The 7,555-nt window shown below is 36.7% G+C and overlaps 1 long non-coding RNA gene across 6 annotated transcripts; it reads right to left on the reverse strand.

Moving 5' to 3' along the window:
* Positions 1 to 426: 426 nt before the first annotated feature.
* Positions 427 to 6,920, reverse strand: LOC131076589 (uncharacterized). 6 transcript variants are annotated; one of them, XR_009113444.2, is made up of 7 exons: positions 6,636 to 6,920; positions 6,429 to 6,513; positions 4,486 to 4,550; positions 4,160 to 4,368; positions 2,357 to 2,855; positions 1,230 to 1,320; positions 427 to 841 (listed from the first exon to the last, which is right to left on the reverse strand). It is a non-coding gene; the product is annotated as an uncharacterized LOC131076589 (long non-coding RNA). The 6 variants fall into 6 exon arrangements; XR_009113440.2 differs by having other exon boundaries at positions 1,230 to 2,212; XR_009113443.2 differs by having other exon boundaries at positions 1,230 to 1,316; positions 2,155 to 2,855.
* Between the last annotated feature and the right edge of the window lie 635 nt (positions 6,921 to 7,555).

The following is a 7,555-nucleotide window of genomic DNA, read 5'->3' on the forward strand; positions in this document are numbered from 1 at the left end:
ATTAAGTGCATATTGCTCAAGTTCGAAATATAATGAAATTAAGGATGAAAATGTTATGAGTGGTGAGAAAGGTGAGGAAGAACAGGATCAAGAAGTTGTCATTAAGAGGATGAAAACTGCTGAGACTAAATAATTTCAAATTAAAATTAAGCTTCTTTAAGAGCAATGGTTAGCATTGCTTAGCTCTTTCTTGTTATGAAGAATTACCTAGAAGAGGACTTTGCCCTTGGTTGCTCTGCTCTATCACAAAAATATAACACCAAAACAAAAAAAAATTGAAGAAATAAGATGGAAAGAAACCAGTGTGCATCATTTGTGCTTAAAAATACTGTAATAAAAAATATCTAAATCAAATTTCAATTTTAAAGTCAACTATTGCTGGCTTACAACTCACCATCTCCTAGGACCAGCATTGAAGACCACTGATAAACAAAAAAATTCAACTGTACCATAAATTTCATGTGATCTACAAAGATGGTCTTGTAGTTGTGTTAAATAGAATACCGGCTTATCCTGAATTCCAAGTTGTGACCATGTATCATCTCCAGTAGCTCCCCCATTGTGCCATAACCACCTATCTTAAAGGGCGAGCTAAAAGGTTTAAAATATCATCTAATAATGATGCAAATTGCAGCTTTCTGAAGTTAGCTACTAGACCTTATAATCTATGCTTTTTCCCAGAATAAGGAGAAATTTTAATTCAAGTGCATCCGTTGAATGATTAAATTACCAACAAATACCAGGTAGAGAAAGAAAGGCATCTGCTTGACGAGCCATTTCAACCTTCCTTTCATGCATGGAAACCAACTTCCATTACTTCACCAACTGCATCTGCAGATATCTGCAACAAATTTATACCATTTAAGTTTGCAAATGAAAAGAAACACAAAGTAAATATAAACACGCAAAATCATCTTATCTTACAAATCTAACTAACTTTAAGCTACTAAATATCAGACAGCAGCTTTCTATACAGATGGCAACAGAATGAGACCCAAAGCACAAGAACAGTCAGTACTCTGCATTGCAGAGTAGAAGTAATGGTACCTTGTGAGGCAGCGGGGCCAATGGAATAATACTTCCAATACACCAACAACAAAGCAAGAACAGAAAATATGAGGAGTACCTTAAATTATGAATGATTAGCCAAAAAAACTTAAAAACTTAAGGCCCTTGCAGTGTAGACCTCAATGGCACAAATATGAAAATTAAAGAAAACAACTTTATACCCTGACGGCCACCATCATGAACAGCCTGAGAAATCAAGCCCATTAGTCCAACACTTCCACGACCATGCACCAGGTCAAGTTTTCTCTCTACCTACACCCATGCAATACATCAATTCAATAGAATGGAAACCCACTTCACCAATCAACAAGTTATCCTAAATATAATGAAGTCATCTCAATGCAAAAACACCTAATTAGAATCTGAATTCCTATATGTGACAAGACAACATTCACATCTTGATAAATCAAACATGTTTCCCTAGGTTCCCAAAATTTTAGTGCAAGGTACAAGCTATTCTAGTATGCCTTTCAAGCTATTCTCTTTGGTATCAAAATTAATACAGTAGGTTTCCTTGAATATTACTATGCTGCGTTGGAAATGCTCAAATTAAAGATTTCCTTGAATATTCCTTTATTAAGTTGGTACTATTACCCTCCATTTATCTCCATTGAAAATCTGTCACTTCCACATCTTGATCTATGCATACCTAGTTAAAGGCCCTAATGAGCTATTTCTTGTCTTGTCTACTTTCCCTGAAACCTGAGAAAACAATATTCAGTTACCAGTTTGTAATGTGATTTACATCAAACCAGAATGTCAGAAGAACTAATGACAGCTGGTTATAATGGCATTGCTACAAGATCCTTTAGTACTTTCAGCGTTGGGTTTCATTGATGTCCCATCTTTATGTAGTTATCTTCTAAACTACTGCACTTGATGGAATTGGAGAAGCGAAGCTGAAATAGCACATTTGTTTTTATTCTCTGATTGTTGGAGATCTTCTCTAGGTTTATTAAAGAAAATCAATCTTTCTGTGTTAAAAGAAAATGTCAATGTAAGCAATTCTGTATTAAAGAAACCAAGGAAAATCATATCCCTGCATCACATTTGAAATATTAAAGAAAATGAATAAATACAACAAACCTACCAGAGCTCCCAAAACAAGGAATCCAAAAAAGTATTAAACCCTGCACCAAAATTACTACATTCCAGAACCAACAAAGCTCAGTTAGCTGATACTTTACTTACTATTGTAGAGGATTTGCAGGTTCTATAAAATATTTGAAAGCCAATAAACAATACAATGCTACACCAAAAAACTGCAGGGCAGCACATACGGACATACCAGAAGCCCTATAGACAATAGGGGATTGCAGCTGTATGTCCTATGAGATCAGTTAACTGTTGGACTACACCTGCAAAGTAGAAGTCCAGCAAACCCCCAATAAACAGTGTATGTCAGCTTAGTGCCAGAATAAAAACATCATTACCATAGCTGTTCATCAATAGAACTCCAAGAGCCAAAACTCTGTTTCACAAATCCATGTAAAAAGGACGGGATCCTTACAATCTGTCCTTAAATGAAAGGCAAAAATGTCTGTTGTATAAAGAATATTAACCCCATTAAGTGAATTTGATGTGGGAAGGCTGTCATATGAGGAGTTGATAGCAAATCCAAATGAATTAGCTGTGCAGGAGAATATTAGTCCATTGCCTAAAAAGAATTCAAACACTGGGTTGGCTATTCTGGAAATATGGCTTCCTTCTACAGCTGGTACTAGTGATCATAAGGAACTTTCCATCTCTTCTTCTTTGCACCAGTTACATGAAGCTCTCACCAGGTCCTGCATTGGAATCTCACTCATTATATTCCAAAGGAGCAAAAACAACTAGTGGATATTAGTTGAAAATGTATTAATCACATTAAAGCATTAAATTATCTCCAAGATCAAACATGTCATACGCAACACTGTCATACGCATCACTGTCATCATAATTCAAGCAACAACAAAAGCTTCAAGGGCAATAATACTGAGAGTATGCCTAAAACTAATTGATAGCATCGCATATCATCCAGTCATCAAACCTAAATTCACAACTTTGAAAAACCTTGTCCTCCCAATTTTATTCACCACTTTGACCTCTTCAAAAAGCTTGGAGAAAACTTGTGAGTCTCAGATAAATATTGCAGAAAATAACTACAAGATGGATTTATATCAAGCATGTAACTACCTAGAAGGACAACTCGTGACTGCATCCAACTAAAGTGGGGAAAGCTTGCGGAAAATATGTAAACAAATGCACTGAAGTGGTGGGTACCTTCAACTGCCATGTTAAGGAGCAAGTCTGAGATAATGCAGTATTTGGTTTAAAGTTTATGACATAAGATGATGGAAGTGGTTATTAGTGCATATTATTCAAGTTCGACATATAATGAAATTATGGATGAAAATGGTATGAGTGGTGAGAAAGGTGAGGAAGAACAGGATCAGGAAGTTGCTATTAAGAGGATGAAAACTACTGAGACTAAATAATTTCAATCTAAAATGGAACTTCTTTATAAGCAAGGATTAGCTCTTTCGTGTTATGAAGAATACCTTGAAGAATATTTTGACCTTGGTAACTCTGCCTTTTCCTCTCCTCTGTCTCTTCCTTTACCACAAAAACGTACCACCAAAACAAAAAAAATTGAACAAATAAGATGGAAAGAAACACCAGCGTGCACGCTGTACACAACCAAAACAAAACAAACACTTGAAAAAATACTAAACAAACAAAGAGAAAAAAAAGAAAAGGACAATCATAAAAAGAAAGAATGTCTGTAACCAAATGGAACTGAAAAATAACCAAACATTTAACAGAGAAGGACAATCACAAAAAGAAAGAATGTCTGTAACCAAATGGAACTGAATTGTTATTGGCAGTTCCTGAATGTCTTAATTTGAAACGCTTTCATAAACCTGGCTCCAAATAAGCATAATTTGTGAGATATCCGAAAAAAAAACACATAAATATCTTGACATCCTACAAATTTGGAATCAGGTCTTAGGTACATCATTTGTGCTCAAAAATACTCAATAAATGTAATAAAAAACATTTACATCAAATTTCGAGTTTTTAAGTCAACTATTGCTGGCTTACAACTCACCATCTCCTAGGACCAGCATTGAAGACCAGGATTTGTACTTCTCATCGGATAGTCTTGAAGCTCTCTATTAGACTGATTTTGAGCATTCCTTTCTAATACCCCATCATTTGCTTTTTCTGTAGCGGTTTCGTTTTTGCTTCAGTGACTGTCATCCAGCTTCAAATAAAATCGATGTTCTGGCTGCTCTATTTTATGGACTTCTTGCACTGCTGAAAACAGGAAAACTTATGTATATCATTTAAGTTGCGCTTTCAAAGACATATGAAAAGAATGGAAGGAGAAAAGAAAGGGAAAAATTATTAGTTTGATTCAACATGAGAGCACACCTGCTATGGTAGCTATACCAACTTTTCAACCACATTTCATCCATTCATCTGCAAGCTCTCTCCACCTATTGCGATACACCATGCAAAAACTAATAAGCCCATAGTAAACATATTAAATTAAGTATAACAATGTGCATGATTCTAAGCAGTCTTCATTATAGGTAAGGTAAAATTAAACTAGACCTTGATGTCCACGGTGTAGAACATCATATACATTACCACCAAGGCAGAAGAAGAGCAAGTAGTGGTGAAATTTTCTTAGGAACGGAAACAAGAAGCTATGGGTGTAACATCTTCAAACCCACCAGCTAATTTAACACGAAGCTATGAGTACAACATCTACAAATCCACTAGTAGCACTAAATAAGACTCCTATGTACCTTTAGAATTTCAACAAACAATGGCGTCAACTCAGATCTACTCAATGACTCACCCAGCTGGCTATCCGACTGCAAGACAAACTATGGTTCTGCAGACCCTCAAACGTCCCACCTACTGCAAACCCTCGCTCACCAGCTCTCCCAAACTAAAATCTCTCCTATCAACTTCAATTGATTTAAGAATTCCTACCAGTTACTGAATGCAGCAAGGAATCAACCGGCAGAGGAGGCCATGGCCTTAGCACTCTCCAATGGTTGCAATTCACTCGTAGTTTCATGAATGAAATTATCTTCTAGTCACAGAAGCAAAGGGAGGACGATTTGTTAAAAAATACGTGTAGAGAACCATGTCTAAGCCCATCCTCCTCTAAAAACAGAGAATGGGTGCTACCTGGATATGGAAGCCCCTCTAAAAATCAGCTTCACAATTGAAGGAATGGAAGATTGGCTCTCATTGCGCAAGGAACTGGCCTTGATGTGTCCTTGCATGGGAGCCTTACTTGGACCAACAAACCCTCTGGCTTTTTGATGGAGGTCCCCTTATTTTTTTTCTCGAGGGAGCTAATGTCTAAGCCCATCCTCCTCTAAAAACAGAGAATGGGTGCTACCTGAAAATGGAAGTCCCTCTAAAAATCAGCTTCAGAATTGAAGGAATGGAAGATTGGCTCTCATTGCGCAAGGAACTGGCCTTGATGGAGGTCCCCTAATTTTTTTTCTCGAGGTAGCTAAGTCTAAGCCCATCCTCCTCTAAAAACAGAGAATGGATGCTACCTGAAAATGGAAGCCCCTCTAAAAATCAGCTTCACAATTGAAGGAATGGAAGATTGGCTCTAATTGCGCAAGGAACTGGCCTTAATGTGTCCTTGCATGGGAGCCTTACTTGGACCAACAAACCCTCTGGCTTTTTGATGGAGGTCCCCTAATTTTTTTTCTCGAGGTAACCCTTGGTACCTACAAAAGGCATGACAATTCATGTAGCCCTGTTCGATAGTGTTCAATTCAATAGACAAATTGCACGACAGACTATTCAAAACCTACATCATGAGGGATGGAAGAGGAAGAATGCACGACATATAGCTGAAATTGGTTTAATAGACCTGATTAATTCTCATTCATGAACAACATAACGAAATTAACAGAAGAAAGTCACTACATATTATGAGAAACATTGAATTCTATCATGTTTAAAATTGCACCCTATTTACAATACCAAGAAAATTGCAGTAGTCAAAATATTTATATGCCCTCTAAAAGGGTATTGAGGAAAGAACATACTGGAATCTAGAATGTAATGTCCCACCAACAAGTTATAATCTGGTGATTACATGAACAAGAACTGCATGTCTACATAATCTGTACAAACACCATTCTCAAGCATGGTTTCCATAATTCATTTGGAAAAAGCTTTGAAACTAGACCTCCCTGTACAAATTTGAAACAAATTTATGAACACTAACAATGGATTTTAAAGGCACGAGCAGTTACCTTTCTCTGCAATGGAAATAAATTTGAAACAAATTTTATGAACACTAAACAATGGATTCTAAAGGCACGAGCAGATACCTTTCTCTCCAATGTAACCTCCCTGTCTTTCACCCTTTTTGGTGATTTCAATGTTTCGGGAACTGAAGCTCTCCTCGTCTCTTCTCTGCTCGTGACCACAAATTCCAGTGATGGTTCAGAAAATATGAGTCTGAGATAGATATTCTAGTATTTGGTATTAAATTTTCTGACAGAAGATGATGGAAGCGAGTATTAAGTTCTACATACCTGTAAGAAGAATTTGCCCTGGGTTGCTCGGCCTCTTCCTCTGCTCTGCCTCTGCCACAAAAATGTAACACCAAAGCAAAAGAAAATTTGAAAAAAAAAATTGAACAAAAATATGATGGACAAAAAACCAGCGTGCACGCTATACCTACACAACCAAACAAAACAAAAAAAGAACAGAACAGAAAAACAACCTCAAAAAGAAAGGAAGGACAAAACAGAACATAACGAAAGGAAGGACAAAACAGAATGAAAAGGAAGAAGGCCAATGAATTGTTTATTAGTGTCTGTAACTGAATTGCTTTTTCCCGCTCCCTTGCCCATTACCGTTCTCTCAACGGCTATCTTATAATCATTCATTAATTAAAATAAATTTAAATAGATTACTAAAATATCAGATTTTTTTAAATTAATTTAAGAAAAAGTGATAGGTATCTAATTTAAACAAATTGATAGATACATGGGGACGATGGAGGAAAAACAGGTAAATTTGCTCGAGGGAGATCCATTAGGGATTATCTTAGATAATTTATAAGTGATTAAAAAATGAGATTGAATGTACATTATGTGATAAGATCATGCAAGTTTATCAATTGATGAGTTAAAGGGGCTCGAATGGTTCATAAGGCACAACACTTGCTGAAGGTTTTGCCAATGGGGTTGCAAGCTAAGTGGGATTAACCTTGGAGGAAACTTTGTGGTTAAGCACACCTGAGTTGGAGTAATACTGGGATGGGTGGTTGATGGGATTCACCTAGTTTGCTCAACACTTCACCTAGTTGGTGTTGCTCAATTCCACCAACTCTCCAGGCCTACTTGCACTCTAGACCTCCAAATCCTTCTCAGTCTCTTCTAAGGCTTGTTTCTTGACCATTCCAAGGTGTTTGCTTCAAGCGTTTTGGCTAAGAACCCTACCAATTCAC

This window comes from Cryptomeria japonica, chromosome 10, assembly GCF_030272615.1.
Source record: "Cryptomeria japonica chromosome 10, Sugi_1.0, whole genome shotgun sequence".
Taxonomy (NCBI): Eukaryota; Viridiplantae; Streptophyta; class Pinopsida; order Cupressales; family Cupressaceae; genus Cryptomeria; species Cryptomeria japonica.